This window comes from Callithrix jacchus, chromosome 11 (assembly GCF_049354715.1).
Source record: "Callithrix jacchus isolate 240 chromosome 11, calJac240_pri, whole genome shotgun sequence".
NCBI lineage: Eukaryota > Metazoa > Chordata > Mammalia > Primates > Cebidae > Callithrix > Callithrix jacchus.
The window spans coordinates 1,733,969-1,759,162 of NC_133512.1; the positions used below are offsets into that span (position 1 = coordinate 1,733,969).

The 25,194-nt window shown below is 42.0% G+C and overlaps 1 pseudogene; it reads left to right on the forward strand.

Moving 5' to 3' along the window:
* The first annotated feature begins 8,422 nt into the window (after positions 1–8,422).
* LOC100411661 (STARD3 N-terminal-like protein pseudogene) lies at positions 8,423–9,267 on the forward strand (annotated as a pseudogene).
* Positions 9,268–25,194: the final 15,927 nt, after the last annotated feature.

A 25,194-nucleotide genomic window follows, 5' to 3' on the forward strand; every position in this document is an offset into this window, starting at 1 on the left:
AAGGAAAGATATATACAAAAAAAACTCTTATGAGTTGCTTATTTCTGGAACTTTCCATGTAATATTTTCAGACTGCAGTTGACTGCAGGGAATTAAAATCATTGAAACCCTGGATGAGGGGGCCTACTGTACAAGCAGGTTGCTAAGATCACTCTGCGTACATCTCCTGATAGGTGTGTATGAGAATTTCTCTAGGGTATACACCTAGGAATGGAACTGCTAAGCCATGGTGTATATGTACCTTCAGTTTTTTAGGTTTCTACTATCTATTACTGTATAGTAACCCTTCCCAAAACTAGCAGCCTCACAGAGAATCGTAATAGGGTGGTAGTAGGCTCACCCCTGTAATCCCAGCACTTTGGGAGGCCAAGGTGGGAAGATCAAATGAGCAGGGAAGTTTGAGATTGGTCTGGGTAACAAAGCAAGATCTTGTGTCTATCCCAAAAAAAACCAGGGCATGGTGGCAAGTGCCTGTAGTCCCAGCTGCTCAGGAGGCTGAGGCGGGAGGATCACTTGAGCCTGGGAGGTCAAGGCTGCAGTGAGCTATGATGGTGCCACTTGGACTCCAGGCTGAGTGGCAGTGTGAGACACTATCTCTAAAATGAAAAGAAAAAGTTTTAAAACTGTGGTATGGTTGCACAACTTTTGAAATGTGCTAACAATCACCCAATTGTACATTTATATGGTTGAATTCCATGGTATGTAAGTTATACCATAAAGCTTTTTTTAAATTACGTAGCTTAAAAAACAATGAAAGTAATTTCTTTTGCTCAAGGATCTGGTATTTGGGCAGCAATGAGCAGGGATGGTTCATCTGCTCCCAGGGATAAACTGTCAACTGGAGGATCCAGCTTCTAGGACACATCACATAACGGCAAGTGAGGCAGAGGTTGCAATGAGCTGAGGTGGCACCACTGCACTCTCGCCTGGGGGACAGAGTGAGACTCTCTGGCTCATGCATTTAGTCCCAGCACTTTGGGAGGCTGAGACAGGTGAATCACTGGAGCCCAGGAGTTTTAGACCAGTCTAAGACTCCATCTCTATTTTTAAAAAAAAAGGCCAGGAGTGGTGCCCTGGCATGGTGGCTCACACCTATAATTCCCAGCACTTTGGGAGGCCAAGGCAGGTGGATCACCTGAGGCCAGGAGTTCGAGACCAAACCGACCAACATGGTGAAACCCCATCTCAACTAAATACAAAAAATTAGCCAGACCTGGTGGCGCACGCCTGTAATCCCAGCTACTTGAGGGGCTGAGGCAGAAGAATTGCTTGAACTCAGGAGGCAGAGGTTTCAGGGAGCCAAGATTGTGCCATTGCACTCCAGACAGGGCAAAACTCCATCTCAAAAATAAATAACGAATAAAAATTTAAAATTAAATAATTGTGAATGCTGGGGGAAGGTGGAAAAGAGGAAAATGTAGAATACAGCATTAGACAAAGGGAGGATGTGCCCAGGAGAAGAGAGTCAAACGTGCTTCTGTCTTAACTTCTTCTTCCTGTATTTCCTCTCCTTTTCTTCCACAATAACTGTGGGAACACAGGAAATTAATTGATTTATTAGGGTGATTTACTACAGCGTTTTTCTTCTGCTTTTAAGTTGTTACTCTGTGGGCGGGTGAGGGCTTAGAATCCAAGTGCAATAGCAGGTAGAGAAGACGCTTCAAGCAGCCCAGAGCTTCCTGGGCTATTTCAGCCAAACTGGTGCCTTTTTTTCCCACAGGGCCCTGAGGATATCTCCATCAGCTTCCTGAATCCTCTAGGGTAACCATCTGGTTTTGTAACAAGCTGTGAAGAGGCTGGCACACAGAGGGCACTCGATGAATACTGTGACAATAACAAAGCATTCCTTTGCAATGCAGAGCTCTGTGCTTATGGCTTTCAAAGAAGCAATGTAACTGACATACTGAGCTCATTAAACAGCAAAGGAACTAAGAAGGCACAAGAAAGCAGTGCTTTCAACTATTTCTGTTCCACAGAGGACTTGTTGAAACTGTAAAAGAATATTTAGAACCACGAAAAGTAGGCCAAGGGTAAGAAAAACTCTTCATACCCAAGAGAATTCGCTGACCAAATTAAGTCTGATCCAGAATAAACAGCTCTCATCTGGAAATCTAGCAGTTCCAGAAAGTACTGTCCAAGGGGAGAAAGACCCACAGTGTTGATGTGCATAATTATATAAGCCTTTAAGAAATAGGCAAGACACGCCATGGTGCTGGAGTGCATGGGGAAAATCAAATGTGAGCACAAGCAAAGCTGTGCTCACTTGAGAAAATAACAGTTCTCAGCCCTCAGAGAAGAGGACTTCGTTACTGAAGAGAACCTGGGCTCCTGTGCCCTTTCTCGTGAACTTGACCAATGAGTTTTCTCATGTGTTTTCTCTGTGTTCACCCAACATCCAAAACCTCAAAGAAGCTTTCTATGATCAACTCCCTCAAGTAGAAATTACTTACAAATAGCCATGCGAGTAGCGCTGCACATGAAGGAACACTTCGAAACTTAAGGGAAGCTTGGCTATTACAAACAGGTCAAGATTATTCATGTTGATGTTTCTTCAAGAATCACGATCCCCTTAAAAGCCAATTAAAAACATCAAATAAAAACTAAATCCAGTCGAGCATGGTGGCTCACACCTGTAATCCCAGCACTTTGGGAGGCCAAGGCAGGTGAATCACCTGAGGTCAGTAGTTCGAGATCAGCCTGGCCGACATGGCAAAATCCCATCTCTACTAAAAATGTAAAAATTAGCCAGGTGTGGTGGCACATGCCTGTAATCCCAGATACTGGGGAGGCTGAAGCAGAAGAATCGTTTGAACCCAGAAGGTTGAAGTTAGCGCCACTGCACTCCAGCCTGGGTGACAGAGCGAGACTCTGTCTCAAAATAAAAAGAAAGAAAGAAAATAAAATAAAAATGCTCAATCCTAGATGGAAGAGGAATTTAAAACATAACTTTATTTCTCCAAAATATCTAAAAATCCAGGCTTGAAATTAAGAGTAGGGGCTTGAAGAGAGATCTATACACCCACATTTATAGAAGCATTTTCTACAGAGGCCAAAGGATGAAAACAACGTTAAGCGGCTGCTGACAAATAAATGGATAAACAAATGTTGTGTATCCACATGGTAGGGAAATTCTGACCCATACTACAAAATCAATGAACCTCGAAGACATATTTCATGAAATAAGCAAGTCATAAAAAGAAAAATACGATTATATCTGATTCTGATGCAGGGCAGGTGAGCCCCAAACTGGGGCTTACTAAGCTTTGCCCAGGAGAGAATTCAAGGATAAGCTGGCGGTGTTAGACAGCAACTTTTTTTGAAGCGGCAGTGCACAGCAGGAGCAGAGGCACTGCTCCTTGTGGGTGGGGCTACCCCACAGGCTGTGTGCCTAGAGTAAGCTCAGAGGCAGATCTGCAGTCACATTCATACCCACTTTTAATATATGCAAATCAGAGCCAGGCGCGGTGGCTCACGATCTGTAATCCTAGCACTTTGGGAGGCCAAGGTGGATGAATCACCTGAGGTCAGGAGTTCAAGACCAGCCTCGCCATCATGGTGAAACCCCATCTTTAAAAATATATATATGTATATATAGATGCAAATTAAGGGGCAGATTATGCAGAAATTTCTATAAATAGGGTAACTTCTGGGTCACTGGGTCATTGCCATGGAAATAGGTAGTAACTTCCAGGTGTTTTCATGGCAATTGTAAGCTGACAATAGTTCTGTCTTATGCAAAGGTGTTTTTGCCTCTTCCCTGGGTCAGCTATTCTTCAGTCTGGTCTGGAGCTTGAACCCTGTCTCCGGAGTTGAGTGCTGCCTCCTACCTCAATTCCACTCATATGAGGCACCCAGAGTAGTCAAATTCTTAGAGACAGGAAGTAGAATTCTGGTTACCAGGAGGAAAAGGGAGCCAAAATGGGAAGTTACTGTTTAATGGGAACAGAATTTCCATTTGGGAAGATGAAAAACTTATGGAAATAGATTGTGGTGATGGTTACACAACACTGTGGAAGTACTAATATCCCCAAACCATATGCTTTAAAAAGGTTAAGATTGTAAATTTTACATTATGTGTATTTTACCAGCAATTTTTTCTTTTTTCGAGACAAGGTCTTACTCGCTTGCCCATGCTGAAGTGCAGAGGTGTGATCATGGCTCACTGCAGCCTTGACCTCTGGGCTCAAGCAATCCTCTTGCCTCAGCCTCCTGAGTAGATGAGAACACAGGCCAGCAGCTCCACGCCTTTTTTATTAAGAGATGAAGTTTCACTGTGTTGCCCAGTCTGGTCTTCAATGCTTGAGCTAAAATGATCCTCCCACCCTCCCACCTCAGCTCCCAAAGTGCTAAGTTTACAAGGACCAACCACTGTGCCCAGCCTACCACATTTTTTTTTTTTTTGAGACAGAGTCTCACTCTGTCACCCTGGCTGGAGTGCAATAGCACAATCTCCACTCACTGCAACCTCCACCTCCTGGGTACAAGCAATTCGCCTGCCTCAGTCTCCTGAGTAGCTGGGAATACAGGTGCACGCCACCACCTCTGGGTAACTTTTTGTATTTTTAGTAGAGACAGGGTTTCACTGTATTAGCCAGGATGGTCTTAATCTCCTGACCTTGTGATCTGCCATCCTCAGCCTCCCAAAGTGAAGAGCAGTTCTAACTATACCTCTATAAACAAAACTGCAAGGAAGTTCACACAGCAGCTGGGCAGAGCCCACGGTAGCTCAGCAATGCCTCTGCTGGCAGACTGTGACTAGGCTACCTCCTCACTGGGCATGGGATCTCTGAAAAAGGCAGCAGCATGTCAGGAACTTATAAATAAAGCCCCACCTTCCCAGAGCATCTGGGAAAAGGCAGTTATGGGTTCCACTGCAGCAGACTTAAACATACCTGCCCAGCAGCTCTAAACGGAACCACGGAGCTCACAGCTCAGCACTTGAGTTCCTATAAGAGACAGACTGTCTCATCACACAGTGCCTCAACCCCCATATATCCAAGGAGACACCTCATAAAGGAGAGCTCAGGCTGACATCTGGCAGGTATCCTTCTGGGACAAAGATAGCAGAAGAAGAAACTGGCAGCCCTTACTGTTCTGCAGCCACTGCAGATGATCCCAGGCAAGCAGGGTCTGGAGGGACCTCAGCAGTCCTACAGCAGAGGGGCCTGACTGTTAGAAGGAAAACTAAGAAACAGAAAGAAATAACTTCATCATCAACAAAAAGGAAATCCACACAGAGACCCCATCAGAAAGTCACCAACTACAAAAACCACAGGTAGATAAATTCACAAAGATGGGAAGAAACCAGTGAAAAAAGGATGAAAACACCCCAAACCAAAATGCCTCTCCTCCTCCAAGGGATCACAACTCCTCACCAGCAAGGGAACAAGGCTGGATGGAGAATGAGTCTGATGAATTGACAGAAACAGGCTTCAGAAGGTGGGTAATAACAAACTTATCTGAGCTAAAAGAACATATTCTAACGCAATGCAAAGAAACTAAGAACCCTGAAAAAAGGTTTAACAAAATGCTAATGAGAATAAACAGCTTAGAGAGGAATATAAATGAATTGATGGAGCTGAAAAACACAACATGAGAACTTCACGAAGCATACACAAGTTTCAACAACTGAATAGACCAAGCAGAAGAAAGGATATCACAGACTGAAGATCAACTCAATAAAACAAAACAAGAATGCAAGATTAGAGAAAAAAGAGCAAAAAGAAATGAACAAAGCCTCCAAGAAATATGTGATTATGTGAAAAGACCTAATCTACATTTGATAGGTGTATCTGAATGTGATGGAGAGAATGAATCCAAGTTGGAAAACACTCTTCAGGATATTACCCAGGAGAACTTCTCCAACCTAGCAAGGCAGGCCAATATTCAAGTCCAGGAAATACAGAGAACACCACAAAGATATTCATCAAGAAGAGCAACCCCAAGGCATATAATCGTCAGATTCACCAGGGTTGAAATGAAGGAAAAAATGTTAAGGGCAGCCAGAGAGAAAGGTTGGGTTACCCACAAAGGGAAGCCCATCAGACTCACAGCAGATCTCTCAGCAGAAACCCTACAAGCCAGAAGAGAGTGGGAGCTGATATTCAACATCCTTAAAGAAAAGAACTTTCAACCTAGAATTTCATATCCAGCCAAACTAAGCTTCATAAGTGAAGGAGAAATAAAATCTTTTACAAACAAGCAACTGCTCAGAGATTTTGTCACCACCAGACCTGCTTTACAAGAGCTTCTGAAAGCAGCACTAAACATAAAAAGGAACAACCAGTACCAGCCATTCCCAAAACGTACCAAATGGTAAAGAGCATTGATACAATGAAGAAACTGCATCAACTAATGGGCAAAACAACCAGCTAGCATCAAAATGGCAGGATCAAATTCACACATAACAATATTAACATTAAATGTAAATGGGCTAAATGCCCCAATCGAAAGACACAAACTGGCAAATTGAATAAGAAGTCAAGACCCATCAGTGTGCTGTATCCAGGAAACCCATCTCATGTTCAAGGACACACATAGGCTCAAAATAAAGGATGGAGGAAGATTTACCAAGTAAATGGAGAGCAAAAAAGAGCAGGAATTGCAATCCTAATCTCTAATAAAATAGAGTTTAAACTAACAAAGATCAAAAGAGACAAAGAAGGGCATTACATAATGGCAAAAGGATCAATGCAACAAGAATAGCTAATGTTACTCTCTCCGAATAGGTAAAAAATTAAAAAAAAAAGAAGCGCTAATGATCCTAAATATATAAGCACCCAATACAGAAGAACCCAGAAACATTAAAGCAAGCTCTTAACAACATACAAGAGACTTAGACTCCCACACGATAATAGTGTGGGAGACTTTTACATTCCATTGTCAATATTAGACAGATCAACAAGACAGAAAATTAACCAGAATATCCAAGACTTGAACTCAGATCTGGAACAAGCAAACCTGATAGACATTTACAGAACTCTCCACCCCAAAACCACAGAATATACATTCTTCTCAGCACCACATCACACCTACTCTAAAATTGACCACATAATTGGAAGTAAATCACTCCTCAGCAAATGCAAAAGACTGGAAATCATAACAGTCTCTCAGACCACAGTGCAATCAAGTTAGAACTGAAAATTCAGAAACCAACTCAGAACCGCGCAACCTCATGGAAATGGAACAACTGGCTCTTGAACGTTGACTGGATAAACAATGAAATGAAGGCAGAAATAAAGAAGTTCTTCGAAACCAACAAAAACGAAGACACAACATACCAGAATCTCTGGGACACATTTAAAGCAGTCTCTGGAGGAAAATATATAGCAATAAGTGCCCACATGAGAAGAGTGGAGAGATCCAAAATTGACACCCTAACGTCAAAATTGAAAGAGCTGAAGGAGCAAGATCAAAAAAACTCAAAACCTAGCAGAAGACAAGAAAAAACTAAGATCAGAGCAGAACTGAAGGAGACAGAGACACAAAAAACCCTTCAAAAAAAATCAATAAATCCAGGAGCTGGTTTTTTGAAAAGATGAACAAAATAGACCACTATCTAGATTAATAAAAAAGAAGAGAGAAGAATCAAAATGATGCAATAAAAAATGATAAAGGGGAAATCACCACAGATTCCACAGAAATACAAACTACCATCAGAAATTACTACAAAAAACTCTATGCACATAAACCAGTAAACCTGGAAGAAATGGATAAATTCCTGGACACTTGCACCCTCCCAAGCCTAAACCAGGAAGAAGTCAAAACCCTGAACAGACCAATAACAAGGTCTGAAGTTGAGGCAGCAATTAATAGCCTGCCAACCAGAAAAAGCCCAGATCCAGATGAGTTCGCAGTTGAATTCTACCAGACATACAAAGAGGAGCTGGTACCACTCCTTCTGAAACGATTCCAACCAATCCAAAATGAGGGAATACTCCCTAACTCATTTTAACATCATCCTGATACCAAAACCCAGCAGAGACTCAACAAGAAAAGAAAACTTCAGGCCAATATCCATGATGGACATAGATGCAAAACTCTTCAATAAAATAGTGGCAAACCGATTGCAACAGCACATCAAAAAGCTTATCCATCATGATCAAGTAGGATTCATCCCGGGGATGCAAAACTGGTTCAACATAAGCAAGTCTATAAACGTAATTCACCACATAAACAGAACCAAAAACAAAAACCACATGATTATCTCAATTGACGCAGAGAAGGCCTTTGACTAAATTCAACAGCCCTTTATGCTAAAAACCCTCAATAAACTCGGTATTGATGGAACGTATCTCAAAATAATAAGTGAGGGCTGCTGGGTGCGGCGGTGGGCTGTGTTGCCCAGTGGACTGGGTCCCGGGTCTCGCCCTGCCGAGCCCGCCCCTCATGCCCGGGCCCGACCACGGAGCCGCAGTCCCCGGGCCAGCCTGGGGCGGCCGACCGGAACCACCCGTTGAGGTGTCCTCTCTTTAGGAATAGTGAGGTTGGAAGAAGGCTCCTGTAACCCAGGATGAGCCACCTGCCAGAAAACATGGAGAATGCTCTCACCGGAAGCCAGAGCTCCCACGCTTCTCTGCAAGACATTCATTCCGTCAACCCCACACAACTCATGGCCAGGATTGAGCCCTATGAAGGAAGGGAAAAGAAAGGCATATCTCATGTCAGGAGGACTTTCTGTTTCTTTGTCACCTTTGACCTCTTATTTGTAACATGACTGTGGATAATAGAATTAAATGTGAATGAAGGCATTGAGAATACGTTAGAGAAAGAGGAGGTGCAGTATGACTATTACTCTTCATATTTTGATATATTTCTTTTGGCAGTTTTTCAATTTAAAATATTAATACTTGCATACGCTGTGTGCAGACTGTGCCACTGGTGGGCAATAGCGTTGACAACGGCAGTGACCAGTGCCTTTTTACTAGCAAAAGTGATCCTTTCAAAGCTTTTCTCTCAAGGGACTTTTGGCTATGTGCTCCCCATTATTTCATTCATCCTTGCCTGGATTGAGATGTGGTTCCTCGATTTCAAAGTGTTACCTCAAGAAGCAGCAGAAGAAAACAGGATCCTGACAATTCAGGATGCTTCAGAGAGGGAAGCACTTATACCTGGAGGTCCTTCTGATGGTCAGTTTTATTCCCTTCCTGAATCTGAAGCAGGAACTGATGAAGCTGAAGAAAAACAGGACAGTGAGAAACCACTTTTAGAACTATAAGTACTACTTTTGTTAAATGTGAAAAACTGTCACAGAAAGTCATCAGAGGCAAAAAGAGGCTGCAATGGAGTCTCCATGTTGACAATAAAATGGTGATGTCCACTGCTGACTTTATTGAACAGCTATATTTGTTGGAATACCTCACAGACATTGTACCATATCCTGCCTGTGGCAGGTAACGTAATGTCATGATTCATCCTCTCATCAGTGAGACTGAGTCTGATGTGCTAATGATTAGGTGAGGAAAGTCTTGTGCTGTATGTATTCCTAATCAGAAGACTTAATATATTGAAATAACACTTTTTTAGTAAGCAAAATACCTTTTTACTTCAATTCACAGAATGACATATTTTTGTTTTATGTCTCAGATTTATTTTGTATTTCTTTTTTAACACCCTACATTCCCTCTGTGTTTTTTAACTCATGCACATGTGCTCTTTGTACAGTTTTAAAAAGCATAATAAAATGCATCATGTCAAAAAAAATAATGAAAGCTATTTACAACAAACCCACAGCCAATGTCATACTGAATGGGCAAAAACTGGAAGAATTCCCTTTGAAATCTGGCACTAGACAAGGATGCCCCCTCTCACCACTCCTATTTGATATAGTATTGGAAGTTCTAGCCAGAGCAATCAGACAAGAAAAAGAAATAAAGGTATTCAATTAGGAAAGGAGGAAGTCAAATTGTCTCTATTTGCAGATAACATGATTGTATATTTATAAGACCCCATCATCTCAGCCCAAAATCTCCTGAAACTAATAAGCAACTTCAGCAAAGTCTCAGGATATAAAATCAATGTGCAAAAATCACAAGCATTCCTACACACCAACAACAGACTTAAAGAGAGCCAAATCAAGAGCAAACTCCCATTCACAATCGCTACAAAGAGAATAAAATACCTAGAAATACAACTAACAAAGGATGTAAAGGACCTTCAAGGAGAACTACAAACCACTGCTTGAGGAAATCAGAGAGGACACAAACAGATGGAGAAACATTCCATGCTCATGGTTAGGAAGAATCAATACTGTGAAAATGGACATACTGCCCAAAGTAATTTATAGACTCAATGTATCCCTATCAAGCTACCTATGACCCTCTTCACAGAACTGGAAAAAACCACCTTAAACTTCCTATGGAACAAACACAGAGCCCACATGGCCAAATCAATTCTAAGCAAAAAGAACAACCTGGAGGCATCATGCTACCTGACTTCAAACTATACTACAAGGCTACAGTAATCAAAACAGCATGGTACAGGTACCAAAACAGAGATATAGACCAATGGAACAGAACAGAGGCCTCAGAGGTAACAGCACACATCTACAACCATCAGATCTTTGACAAACCTGAGAAAAACAAGCAATGGGGAAAGGATTCCCTGTTTAATAAATGGTGTTGGGAAAACTGGCTAGCCATGTGCAGAAAGCAGAAATCGACCGCTTCCTGACACCTTACACTAAAATTAACTCCAGATGGATTAAAGACTGAAACATAAGAACTAACACCATAAAAACCCTAGAGAAAACCTGGACACAACCATTCAGGACATAGGCATAGGTAAGGACGGCATGACTAAAAGACCCAAGGCACTGGCAACAAAAGCCAAAATAGACAAATGGGATCTAATTAAACTCCAGAGCTTCTGCACAGCAAAAGAAACTATCATTAGACTGAACCAGCAACCAACAGAATGGGAAAAAAATTTTGCAATCTACCCATCTGACAAATGGCTAATATCCAGAATCTACAAAGAACTAAAACAGATTTAAAGGAAAAAAACAAATAAGCCCATTCAAAAGTGGGCAAAGGATATGAACAGACGCTTTACAAAAGAAGACATATATGAGGCAAACAAACATATGAAAAAATGTTCATCATAAATGGTCATTAGAGAAATGCAAATCAAAACTACATTGAGATACCATCTCACGCCAGTTAGAATGGCGATCATTAAAAATTTTGGAGACAACAGATACTGCAGAAGATGTGGAGAAATAGGAAAACTTTTACACTGTTGGTAGGAGTGTGAATTAGTTCAACCATTGTGGAAGACAGTGTGGCACTTCCTCAAGGACCTAGAAATAGAAATTCCATTTGACCCAGCAATCCCATTACTGGGTATATATCCAAAGGATTATAAATCATTCTATTATAAAGACACATGCACACGAATGTTCACTGCAGCACTGTTTACAATAGCAAAGACTTGGAACCAACCCAAATGCCTGTCGATGATAGACTGGACAGGGAAAATGTGGCACATATACACCATGGTATACTATGCAGCCATAAAAAACGATGAGTTCATGTCCTTTGTAGGGACATGGATGAACCTGGAAACCATCATTCTCAGCAAACTGACACAAGAACAGAAAATCTAACACAGCATGTTCTCACTCATAGGTGGGTTTTAAACATTGAGAACACATGGACACAGAGAGGGAAGCATCACACAAAGAGGTCTGTTGTGGGGCCTAGGGGAGGGACAGTGGAGGTAGGGAATTGGGGAGAGATAATATGGGGAGAAATGCCAGATACAGGTGATGGGGATGGAGGCAGCAAACAACAGGGCCATGTATGTACCTTTGCAGCAATCCTGCATGTTCTTCACATGTACCCCAGAACCTAAAATGCAATAACATATATTTTTAATATTATATTAAAAATAAAAAAAGAAATACCCTGCTTATCGTCAAAATTTCCCCTAGATTCAGCAACTGTAATTAGTTATCCATTGCTATTATGCCAAATCTTAGTAGCCTGAAACAATAAATATTTATGATCTCAGACAGTTCCTATGCATCAGGAATTTGGCACTGGCTTGGCTGGGTGGTTCCAGCTCAGGGTCTCTAATGAGGTTGCATTTAAGCTGCCAGCCAGAAGCTGCATTCATCTGAAGGTTTACCTGGGACTGGAGAACCTACGTCCAGGATGGTTCATTCACATGCCTGGCGAGTTAGTGCTAGAACCAAGAAGGCCTCCACTGCTTATCACATGGAACTTTCCATAGGTCTACTTGACTGTCATCATGACATGACAGCTGGCTTCCCCTAAAGCAAGGGATCTCAGAGAGAAAGCAGTGTCTCCTGTGACCTACTCTTAAAAGTCATATACTATCACTTTCACCATATTCATTCTATTGGCTCACATTCAAGGGGAGGAGAATTAAGCATTAACTTTTTTTTTTTTTTTAAGAGACAGGGTCTTGGCTGGGCATGCTGGCTCACATCTGTAATCCCAGCACTTTGGAAGGACAAGGCAGGTGGATCACCTGAGGTCAGGAGTTCCAGACCAGCCTGACCAACATGGTGAAACCTTGCCTCTACTAAAAATACGAATATTAGCTAGGTGTGGTGGTGCACACCTGTGGTCCCAGCTACTTGGGAGGCTGAGGCAGGAGAATCTCTTGAACCCAGGAGTAGGAGGTTGCCATGCACTGAGACTGCACCACTGTACTCCAGCCTGGGCAATAGAGCGAGACTTCATCTAAGAGAGAGAGATCTTATTATGTTGGTCAAGCTCCTGGGCTCTCCTGCCTTCACCTCCTGAGCAGCTAGCTACGCACACATTACAGGTGTGTGTCACCATGCCTGGCTTCTGTGTTATTATCATGAGACTCTGTCTAACTCCGTCACTTAGTCTAGAGTTCAGTGGCATGATCATAGCTCACAGCAGCCTCCAAGTCCTAGGCTCCAGAGATCCTTCTAACACAGCTTCCCAAGTGCCACGGCTACAGGAACACATCACTATATCTGGCTAATTTTTTGTTTTTTTTGTAGAAGTAAAGGTCTCCCTATGTTTCTCAGGCTGATTTCAAACTCCTGGGCTCAAGTAGTCCTCCCACCTAGTCTTCCAAAGTGCTATGATTATAGGTATGAACCACCATACCTGGCCTTCTATAGTATTTTTGAAGCAAGTCCCTGCATCGAATCTCATTTATAAATGTTTAAGAATGTTATCTCTGAAAGATAAAGATTTTCGAAATGTTATATACTTTTAAAATGATAATTTCTTAATATGAAGTAGCAAATTAATTTCCATTTGTCTCAAAAATGTCCTATTTTTTATTGAGATATAATTTATGTGCCATGAAGTTCATCCTTTCAGACTGCGTGCAGTGGCTCATGCCAATAATCCCAGCATTTTGGGAGGCTGAGGCGTGTGGATCACTTGATGTCAGGAGTTCGAAACCGGCCTGGACAACGTGGTAAAACCTCGACCCTATTAAAAATACAAAAATTAGCCAGGCATGGTGGTGCACACCTGTGGTCCCAGCTACTTAGGAGGCAGATTAGATTATTACTTATCTGCTTTAACCCACAGCACACACGCAACAGTCTCAGAATGCTAATACCAAGACCACCACTAATAATATGATTAAAAATACATATTTTTCCTATCTTCCTTCCTTTGATGTATATTCCACCAGTGATGCACAAATTACTGTTTTGATAAAAAGCTATTTCTGGCATGGTTTTGCTACCCACTGGATGCTCATTTAGATGCACTAGCTTCATCCTCAAATCTTTTACTTTCGTTTCATAATCATGTAAAATATTACATCATTCCAAAGTCAAGTTTACAAAACAAGAGATATTGAAGGAGACTTCTTTTTCTTTTTTTGAGATGGAATGTTGCTTTTGTCATCCAGGCTGGAGTGCAGTGGCACAATCTCGGCTCACTGCAACCTCCACCTCCCAGGTTCAAGCAATTCTCCTGCCTCAGCCTCCCAAGTAGCTGAGATTACAGGCGTGCGCCACCATGCCCAGCTAATTTTTGTATTTTTAGTAGAGATGGGGTTTCACCATGTTGGTCAGGCTGGTGTCGAACTCCTGACCTCCAGTGATCTGCCCACCTTGGCCTCCCAAAGTGTTTGGATTTCAGGCGTGAGCCACTGTGCCAGGCCAAAAGAGACTTTTATTATGTTATTGTTTTTTAAGGCAGGGGCTTATTCTGTCAGCAGGCTGGAGTGCAGTGGTGGGATCATGTTTCCCTGCAGCCTTCACCTTCTGGGCTCAATCGATTCTCCCATGTCAGCCTTCCAAGTAGATGGGACAGGTGTGCACCACCACACCCGGCTAATTTTTTTGTATCTTTTGGTAGAAAATGGGTTTCATCATGTTGCCCAGGGTGGTCTTGAACTCCTCAAGTAATTCACCCACCTTAGACTCCCATAACTTTTGTTTTTATCCCTCACTTTGTTCCTTCCCTCTTCCTGTAATTAACCATTTTTAAATGTTTATAATTTATCCTTCCATTTAAAAAATATAGCAAATACTTTACATAGATAATATAATATTGTGCATTTTACTATACACAAACTTTTCTCCACTTTGCTCCTTAATAATAATATGCTTTGAAGATCTACTCTATAGATCTGCCATTATTTGTATAATCAATCCTTGCTGGTGGACAACTGGGTTGCTTCTGCCCTTTCTGATCCGACAAACATTGTTGTAAGGACGGCTGGATGTGGTAAATCATGCCTGTAGTCCCAGCGATTTAGGAGGCTGTAGTGGGAGGATCACTTGAGTCAGGAATTTGAGACCAGCCTGGGAAACATAGAAAACCTTGTCTCTATAGAAAAATTGTAAAAATTATCCAGGCGTGGTGGCACGTGCCTGTAGTCCCAAGTCCCAGCTACTCAGGAGGTGAGGGTGGGAGGAATGCTTGAGCCTGGGAGGTTGAGGCTACAGTGAGAAAAGACTGAGCCACTGCACTCCAGCCTGAGTGACAGAGTGAAACACTTGTCTCATATATAATATATGATATATATTATATATATTTATTTATATAAATATATACTTGTTGTAAGGAATAACAGCCTTGTGTGTACATTTTAAACGTATTTTTGCTCATGCCTGTAATCCCAGCACTTTGGGAGGCTGAGGCGGGTGGATAATGAGGTCAAGAGATTGAGACCATCCTGGCCAACATGATGAAACCTCATCTCTACTAAAAAAAAAAAAAAAAATTAGCTGGGTGTGGTGGCACACGCCTATAGTCCCAGCTACTTGGGAGGCTGAGGTAGGAGCATTGCTTGAACCCGGGAGACGGAGGCTGCAGTGAGCCAAGCTCATGCCACTGCACTCCAGCCTGGCGCCTGGCGACAAAGCAAGACTCTGTCTCAAAAAATAATAATAATAAATAAAATAAAATAAAAATACAAAAACACAAAAATTAGCGGGGCATGGTGGCACATGTCTGTGGTCTTACCAACTTGGGAAGCTGAGGCAGGAAAATTGCTTGAACCCCAGAGGCAGAGGTTAATAAGCCAGGATCACACCACTGTACTCCAGCCTGGTGACAGAGCAAGACTGTCTCAAAAAAAAAAAAAAAAAAAAAGTATTTTTTCCAGTTTATTTTTGGGAGAGTCCTAGAAGTAGAATTGCTGGTCACAGGGCATATGATTAGTAATTTTACCAGATTCTGCCCAATCCTCCACAACCACCATAGTAAGAGGGTAATATGAGTGTGCCTACTTACCTATCAGCAGTCATGTCAAACTTTCTAATTTTTGCCAATTTAATATATGAGAAAGAGAATCTGTGGTTTCTTTACATTTCTCTTAATATGAATTAGGTAAGCATATTTTATATGATGAAGAATCATTTGAATTTTGTTTCCTGTTTACTGTTCATCCTACAAGCTCATTTTCCTAAGGTTTGGGTTCTTTTTATTATTATCTATTTGTTTATTTTACTTTTTATTTTTGAGATGAGAGTCTCACTATGTTGCATAGGCCGGTTAAACTCCTGGCCTCAAGCAATCCTCCCACCTCAGTCTCCTGAGTAGCTGGGATTACAGACTCAAGCAATTTGTCTGTTTACACTGCTTATGATGTCTTGTTAATGGCAAATGTTTAATTTTTTGTAAGCAAAATTATACTTGTGGAATTTGAGCCATAGTCAGGAAAGTCTCTACTACTCTCTGGTTATAGAGGAATTCACCTGTTTCTTTGATATGGTTTGGCTCTGTGTCCCCACCCAAATCTCATCTCGAATTGTAATCCCCACATGTCGAGGGAGGGATCTGGTGGGAGGTGACTGGATCATGGGGTGGTTTCCCCTATGCTTTTCTCATGATAGTGAAGGAGTTCTCATGAGGTCTAATAGTTTTAAAGCATGGGCCTTCCCCATTGCTCATATTTCCTCTCTCCTGCTGCCATGCAAGTTGTGCCTTGCTTCCCCTTTGCCTTCCGTCATGATTGTTTAAGTTTCCTGAGGCCTCCCAGCCATGCAGAACTATGAGTCAATTAAACCTCTTTTGTTTATAAATTACCCAGTCTCAGGTAGTATCTTTATAGCAGTGTGAGAACTGCTGAGAATTGGTAGTGGGGCACTGCTATAAAGAAAGATAACCTGAAAATGTGGAGTTGACTTTGGAACTGGGATACAGGCAGAGGCTGGAACGGTTTGGAGGGCTTAGAGGAAGACAGGGGCCAGGCATGTGGCTCACACCTATAATCACACCCTCCCTTTGGAAGGCCAAGGCGGGTGGATCACGAGGTCAGGAGATCAAGGCCATCCTGGCTAAAAATACAAAAATTAGCTGGGCATGGTGGCATGTGGCTGTAGTCCCCCAGCTGCTTGGGAGGCTGAGGCAGAAGAATTGCTTGAACCCAGGAGATGGAGGTTGCAATGAGTTGAGATTGCATGATTGCACTCCAACCTCATGACAGAGACTCTGTCTAAAAAAGAAGAAGAAGAAGAAGAAGACAGGATGATGTAGGAAAGTTTGGAACTTCCTAGAGATTCGTTGAATGGTTTTGACCAAAATGCTGACAGTGATATGGACAATGAAGTCCAGGGTGAGGTGGGTCAGATGGAGATGAGGAACTAGAGCAAAGATCACTCTTGCTATGCTTTAGCAAAGAAACTGTTGGCATTTTGTCCCTGCCCTAAGGACTGTGGAACTTTGAAGTTCAGAGAGATGATTTAGGGTATGTGGTTGAAGAAATTTCTAAGTAGCAAAGCATTCAAGAGGTGTCCTGGCTTATTCAGAAAGCATTCAGTTACATGCACTCACAAATAGATGGTTTAAGATCAAAACTTACGTTTAAAAGGGAAGCAAAGCATGGGTTTGGAAAATTCATAGGAAGCAGAAATTTGGAAAATTTGCAGCCTGACCATGTGGTAAAAAAGAAAAACCCATTTTCTAGGGAGGAAATCAAGTGGGCTGCAGAAGGTTGCACAAGTAACAAGTCAAATGTTAATACCCAAGACAATGAGGAAAACTCATCAAGGGCATATCAGAGACCTTCACAGCAGCCCTTTTCATGACAGGCCTTGAGGCTGAGGAGGGAAAAATGGTTTTATGGGCCAGGGCCAGAGCCCCACTGCTCTGTGCAGCTTCGGGACTTGGTGCCCTGTGTCCCAGCTGCTCCAGCTCCAGCTGTGGCTAAACAGCTCAGGTCATTGCTTCAGAGGGTGCAAGCCCCATGCTTTGAAGTCTCCCCCATGGTGTGGGGCCTGTGGGTGTGCAGAGAAGAGTTTTTGGGAACTTCCATCTAGCTTTCAGAGATTGTAAGGAAATGCCTGGATGTCCAGGCAGAAGTCTGCTGCAGAGGGTGGAGCCCTCATGGAGAACCTCTCCTAAGGCAGTGTGGAAGGGAAATATGGGGTTGGAGCCCCATACAGACTCCCCACTGGGGCACTATCTAGTGGAGATGTGAGATGAGGTCCACTGTTTTTCAGACTCCAGAATGATGGTTCTACCAATAGGTTGCACCATGCAACTGGAAAAGCTACAGGCACTCAACATCAGCCCATAAAAACAGCTGCAGGGGCTGCACCCTGCAGAGCCACAGGGACGGAGCTGCCCAAGGCCATGGGAGGAGTCCACCCCTTGTATCAGCATGCCCTGGATATGAGACATGAAGTCAAAGGAGATTTTAGAGCTCAAAGGTTTAATGAGTGCCCTGTTGGGTTTCAGACATGCCTGAGGCCTGTGGCCCCTTTGTTTTGGCCAGTTTGTTCAATTTGGATTGGGAACAGTTACCTAATGCCTGTACCCACATTGAATCTTGGAAGTAACTAACTTATTATTGATTTTACAGGCTCATAGGTGGCAGAGACTTGCCTTGTCTCAGATGAGACTTTGGACTTGGAATTTTAAGTTAATGCTGGAATGAGTTAGACTTTGGAAGACTGTTGAGAAGGCATAATTGATTTTAAAATGTGAAAAGGATGTGAGATTTGGGAGGGGCCAGAGGCAGAATGATATGGTTGGCTCTGTGTCCCCACACAAATCTCATCTCAAACTGTAGTCCCCATGTGTTGAGGAAGGGACCTGGGAGATGATTGGATCATGGGGGTGGTTTCTCCTATGTTGTTCTCATGATAGTGAGGTAGTGAGGGAGTTCTCATAAGATCTAATGGTTTTAAAGTGTGACAGTTCCCCATTGCTCTCTCTCCCATTCTCCTGCCACAATGTAAGATGTGCCTTGCTTCTCTTTCACCTTCTGCCATGATTTTAAGTTTCCTGAGGCCTTCCAGCCATGCAGAACTGTGAGTCAAACTTCTTTTGTTTATAAATTACCTAGTTTCAGGTAGTATCTTTATAGCACTATGAGAACAGACTAATACATTTTTCTAGTACTTCTATGAACATATACATATACAATTGTTCAAGCACCACTTGTTGAAAAGACTATCCTTTCCCTTTTAAATATCTTTATTAAAAATATTGACTATACAGGCCAGGCACCATGGCTCATGCCCGTAATCCCAGCATTTTGGGAGGCAGAGGCAGACAGATCACTTGAGGTCAGGAATTTGAGACCAGCCTGGCCAACATGATGAAACCCTGTCTCTACTAAAAATACAAAAATTAGCCAGGCATGGTAGTTCACACCTGTAATATCAGCTACTTGGGAGGCTGAGGCAGGAGAATCACTTCAACCTGGGAGGCAGAGCTTGCAGTGAGCCAAGATTGCACCACTGCACTCCAGCCAGGGTAACAGAACAAGATGCCATCTCAAAAAAAAAATTTATATATATATAGAGAGAGAGTCTATACATACGTGTGTGAGGATCTTTCTGGACTCAGTTATATTCCATTGATCTATGTCTATCCTTAGGCGGTACCACGTTATCTTTATTCTAGCAAAACTTTGGAAGAGTTTAGAGTAAATCTCCTTTGCTGTTTTTGTAAAAATTGTTTTGACTACTGTAGCTGACAATAGTTTGCTTTTGTTTTTCCACATAAATGTTACAATCAGCCCATTCATTTCTACAAAAAAGAAAAACAAAAGCATAGTGGTAATTTTATAAGGATTGCATTAAATCTGCAGACCAATTTAGAGAGAATTACCAACTTGTCAATATTGACTCTTTCAAACTATGAACATGGTATATTTCTCTCTTCAGATCTTAATCTCTCTTAGCAATGTCATATAGTGTTCTGTTCTTATACATCACTTGTCAAATGTATTACTAAATTTTTCTTAATGTCACTTTTTTTTTTTTTTTTTTGAGACAGAGTCTTGCTCTGTCACCCATGCTGGAGTGCAGTGGCACTGTATCAGCTCACTGTAATTTCCACCTCCTGGGTTCAAGTGATTCCCCTCCCTCAGCCTCCTGAGTAACAGGGATTACAGATGCACACCATCATGCCTGGCTTTTTTTTTTTTTTTTTAAGTAGAGATGGGGTTTCACCATGTTGGCCAGGATGGTCTCGATCTCTTGACCTTTATGTCACTGTTAATTTTTTATGGCTGGGCACAGTAACATAATCCCAGCACTTTGGGAGACCAAAGTGGGCAGATTGCTTGAGCCCAGTAGTTTGAGACCAGCCTGGTTAACATGGCAAAATCCGATCTCTATAAAAACTACAAAAATTAGCTGGCCATGGTAGCTTGTGCCTGCAGTCCAGGTACTCAGGAGGCTTTGGTGGGAGGATTGAGCCTAGTGGGTTGAGGCTGCAGTGAACCATGACAGCACCACTGCACTCCAGCTTGGGTAACAGAGTGAGGCTTTGTCTCAAAAAAAAAAAATTTTTTTTTAATGGTTGATAGTACATACAATGCAACTGTTTATTGATTTTCGTGTTTTTTAAGAGATAAGGTCTTGCTGTGTTGCCCAGGCTAGCCTTGAACTCCAGAGCTTAAGTGATCCTCCCCACCTCAGCCTGAGTAGCTGGGGACTACAGGTGTAAGCCACGAGTTTGGCTTATATTGATCTTTATCTTGCAGTCCAGCTAAGTTATTATTTCTAGGGTTTTTGGTTTGTTTTTTGAGACTCCTTCAAAGCCATATGCCCTTATTTTCCTGAAACTAGTAAGGGTTAAATTTTTTCTTGTTCTTATCTTATTGCCTCAGTTATGACTTCCAGTACAATTGTGAATAGAGGTGGTGAAAGCAGACACCTTTGTCTAACTCCTGATGATAGAAAGTTCCATCTTTCATGATTATACATATTAGCTGTACATTTTTCATGGATGTTCCTTATCATGTTTAGGAATTTACTGTCTCTTCCTAATTCAGTGAGATTTTATCATAAATGGGTCCTCTAATTTGTCCAATAATTTTTCTATTAGTCCATTTTCACATTGCTATAAAGAACTACCTGAGAGTTGGTAATTTATGAAGAAAAGAGGTTTAATTGACTCACAGTTTCACATGGCTGGAGAGGCCTCGGGAAACTTACAATCATGGCGGAAGACAAAGGAGAAGCAAGGCATATCTTACATAGCAATGAGAGAGACAGAAAGAAAGAGACGGAGAGGAGAGAGGGGAGAGAGGAAAGAGCGAGTGGGTGCAAACGTGAAGGGGGATGTGCCACACTATTGAGGATGTGCCTCAATAGACAATAGTCTATTGAGGACTATTATGAGAACAGCATGGAGGAAACTGCCCCCATGATCCAGTCACCTCCCACCAGTCCCCTACCCTGACATGTGGGGATTAAAATTCCACATGAGATTTGGGGGACACAGAGCCAAACCGTATCAGTGTCTATCGGCACAATCCTATGGGGTTTTTTCCCTTTATTCTGTTAGTATGGTATATTATGTGATTTGCTGATATTAAAGCCATCTTTTATTTATGGGATACACTCTACTTGTTTATACAAGTTTGGTTTTCTTAGTGCCGATTCATTTGATGGTTATTTGATAAATCCTTTCAGACATTTAAGTACTAATTACACTTGATCTTAGCCAAAAGGCCGAGAATTACAATTCTCTAATTACAACTAATTACAATTCCAAAATAGTTGCCTGAATTCTTTACTGAAATTAAAATTTTCTTCATGAACTATACGCTCATTTACATAGGTTTTGTTCAGTTCTGTGCGTTATGTGTCACACTCTGTTAGGTGTTGAAGATACAGATAGGATAGACACAAGCCCTTGTCCTCCCAACAGTGAAGACAACCAAAATAACTAATAGTTTGGTGTTAGGTAATAACGAGGTGCATTTGAAATTTAAACAAAAGAAACCAAGGTAGTAGAGTTTTTGTTAAAGCCTCTAGAGGAAGTCACATGAAGTGTAAATTGAACTTAACCAGGGTTACCACATCATTTACCATCCAAACAGGCACACTTTTGACAGTCATAGTGAAAACAAGCATAAACTAGGATGTATGGTTACCTAAGATTTAACCAATCCATGGGGAACGGTGCTTAAGGCAGAAAAAACTGAAAAGAGATAAGGCCCATTAAAGAAATTAAACATTCAATTTGGTCAGTTTATAAACTGTAAAAAAGGAAATTAGTCCAGAAAAGCAAAGACCAGATTCAAAAGGCCTTGTAAGTCAGAAAATAACCTGGATTTTATTTCAAAGGTAATAAATGTTCTAAACAAAAGCATAACATAATATTTTATGGAGAGAAATCTGATTGCAGTCTGGAGAAAGTGTGAGTGAAGAACTGCATCTAGAGATCTGGGGAGGGAACGGACAGTGGCATGGGTTTTGGGGTCATGAAAATGTTACACAATGGATTGATAGGTGGGCAACTCTGTGAATACTCTAAAGATCATGGATGGTATTTGTTAAATGGGTGAAAAGTATGAAATGTGAATTACAGCTCAATAATGCAGTTAACTTTGCAAAAGAGACCACCTGGAAATTTATGAAATTCTCCAGGTGACAAACGATAGGGGCTTGATTAATGTGTTGGAAGGATGAATTCAAGAGATTTGACAGGCCGGGCGTGGTGGCTCACGCCTGTAATCCCAGCACTTTGGGAGGCGAGGAGGGTGGATCACTAGGTCGAGATCGAGACCATTCTGGTCAGCATGGTGAAACCCCGTCTCTACTAAAAATACAAAACTTAGCCGGGCATGGTGGCGCATACCTGTAATCCCAGCTACTCAGGAGGCTGAGGCGGGAGAATTGCCTGAACCCAGGAGGCGGAGGTTGCGGTGAGCCGAGATCGCGCCATTGCACTCCAGCCTGGGTATTCAGAGCAAAACTTCGTCTCAAAAATTAAAAAAAAAAAAAAGATTTGAGAAGCTACCAGGCCTTATGACTGACAAAATTCGTGGAGGTGAGGAAGAGGTCGAAGTTGACTTTCAAGTTTCTACCTTAGCAAGTCAGTGGGGGGTGGTGCCACTTACCGGACCTGAACCACAGGCAGGTGTGGGTAGAGAAAGGCTACAGGTTCCTCAGACATGTTGAATTTGAGACCCTTGAGACATCCAAGGTGGATATCCAAGGCAGACTCTCAGGTAAGGGTCTGGGCTGAAGGGTATCAACATGAGTCACTTAAGTGAACAGGACTGCCTAGGGCATGTGTGAATAGGGAACACCAAGATCTGAGACGGTTATAGGTGAGATCAGCAAGAGGCTGAGAAAACCCTAAGATAGGAAGAAAACTAGAGAAGCATAACTTCAGTTATGTGTTTCACACTAAGCGTTGAGTGCGCATTGCGATCATGTGTCAATGAGACAAGTAGGCTCTGAACTTTAAATAAAGATTGATGTTCCAATTTCAGCGGATTGATAGTTGCACAAACCGCTCTCACCTGGGTTTAGTGGTGAAACGTGGTTCATCAGAAGACAAGGCATGGAACAAGGTTTGTGAAGGGGAGTTGAGGTGAGAAAGATCTTTTTAAAAATGGTTTGGCTGTTTTTCCTTTAGAGAGGTTAAAGATATTGAAGAAATAAGCAGGCAGCATAAAAATCAGCTAGGAATAATTGCTTAAAAATTAAGGTTAGGCGTAATGGCTCCTGCCTGAAATCCCAGCACTTTGAGAGGCTAAGGTGGGCAGATCACTTGAGGCAGCCAGGAGTTCAAGAGCAGCCTAGGCAATATGGAAAGACCCCGTCTCTACTAAAAATAAAAATAAAATTAGCTGGGCGTGGTGGCACATGCCTGTAATCCTAGCTACTCAGGAGGGTGAGGCACAAGAATCATTTGAAGCTTGGTAGTGAAGGTTGCAGTGAGCTAAGATTGTGCCACTCCAGCCTGGGCAACAAGTGAGATTCTGTCTCAAAAAAAAAAAAAAAAAAAAGAGAGGTTTGGAAGCCAGTGGAATCAGCAAAATTTCTAACGTTGGAAAGAATGAAATATTTAATACAGATGCTTACATTTCTAATTTGATAGAGGAAGAGTGGGGATGATGATAATAAACCTGGAGATTTCAAATTGTCAAGAGTGAACAAACTTGCTAATGTTGAGGCCCTGGTTGAAGGTGGTAATCACAAATTACATGGGGGCACCAATCTGCCATCATGTAGTTTTCTATACCAGGGCTCAGCAACCCACATATAAAAAAAGGTAAGGAAGAGGCTGGGGACAGAGGGTGAGTGGGTAACACCTGTAACTCCAGCACTTTGGGAGGCTGAGGCAGGCGATCACTTGAGGTCACACATTTTCAGACCAGCCTGGCCAACATGGTAAGACCCTGTCTCTACTAAAAACACGAAAATTAGCTGGGTGTAGTGGCGGGCACCTGTAACCCTAGCTACTGTAGAGGCTGGGGCAGGAGAATCGCTTGATCCAGAAGATGAAAGTTGCAGTGAGCTGAGATCATGCCACTGCACTCCAGCCTGGGTGACAGAGTAAGACCACACCTCAAAAAAAAAAAAAAGAAAGAAAGAAAGAAAGAAAAAAGAGGTAAGGAAAATAGAATTGAATTCACATAAGGCTCAGATTTTGTCAGTTTTAAGTTAATGACAATAGGGCAAAGGAGTTTAGGATATTGCCATGACAGTGGCAGAAGTATCAAGATGACAGACCTAAGCTGCATGGAGAGGTAAGCGAAAAGGTGACTAACAGAACTACTAATGAGAATGAAGAATTTGGCATACTGGATTTGACTCTCAAACTTTCCAAAGCCCTTTGTATTTATTTATCTGCTTTCATCCAACAGTTTTGTCACCAACTATACAGTGTGCTGGGCTACACTGCAGGGGAATGCAGCCGTAAATAAGAAAATTAACACTGGTCATTTTGTAGAAAAGCATGAAGATCAATAATATCCATTTATTTTATCTTTTAGAGACGGGGTCTCAGTCTGTCACCCACGCTGGGCACAATCAAGGCTCACTGTAGCCTTGACCTTCCAGAGTTAAGTGATTCTCCCATCGCAGCCTCCCTAGTAGCTGGGACTACATGCCACCATGCCCAGCTAATTATTTTTTTGGTAGAGATGGATGGGCTCAAACGATCCTCCCACTTGGTCCTCCCAAAGTGCTGGGATTATAGGCATAAGCCACCATACCTGGCCAAAACTACTGATATTCAATAGAATGATTACTACAAATAATAAGATCTAGGTACAAGGTACTAAGAAGAACATGAGAGAGGATACTGTCACCTCACAGAAAGATGCAGTTAGCGGGAAACATTCTTTAAAAACTGCCTTAAATAGCTCTCGAGACAGCCGCAGGTAAAGTTCGGATGAAAAGACCATTCTGAGTAGCGTGCATAGCATCAAAAAGCATAGCGAAAGCCTAATCAGAAGGTAAGGCTTATGGAAAAACAATCCAAGACAGGGCAGTAAAGATACTTTAAAGCCAAA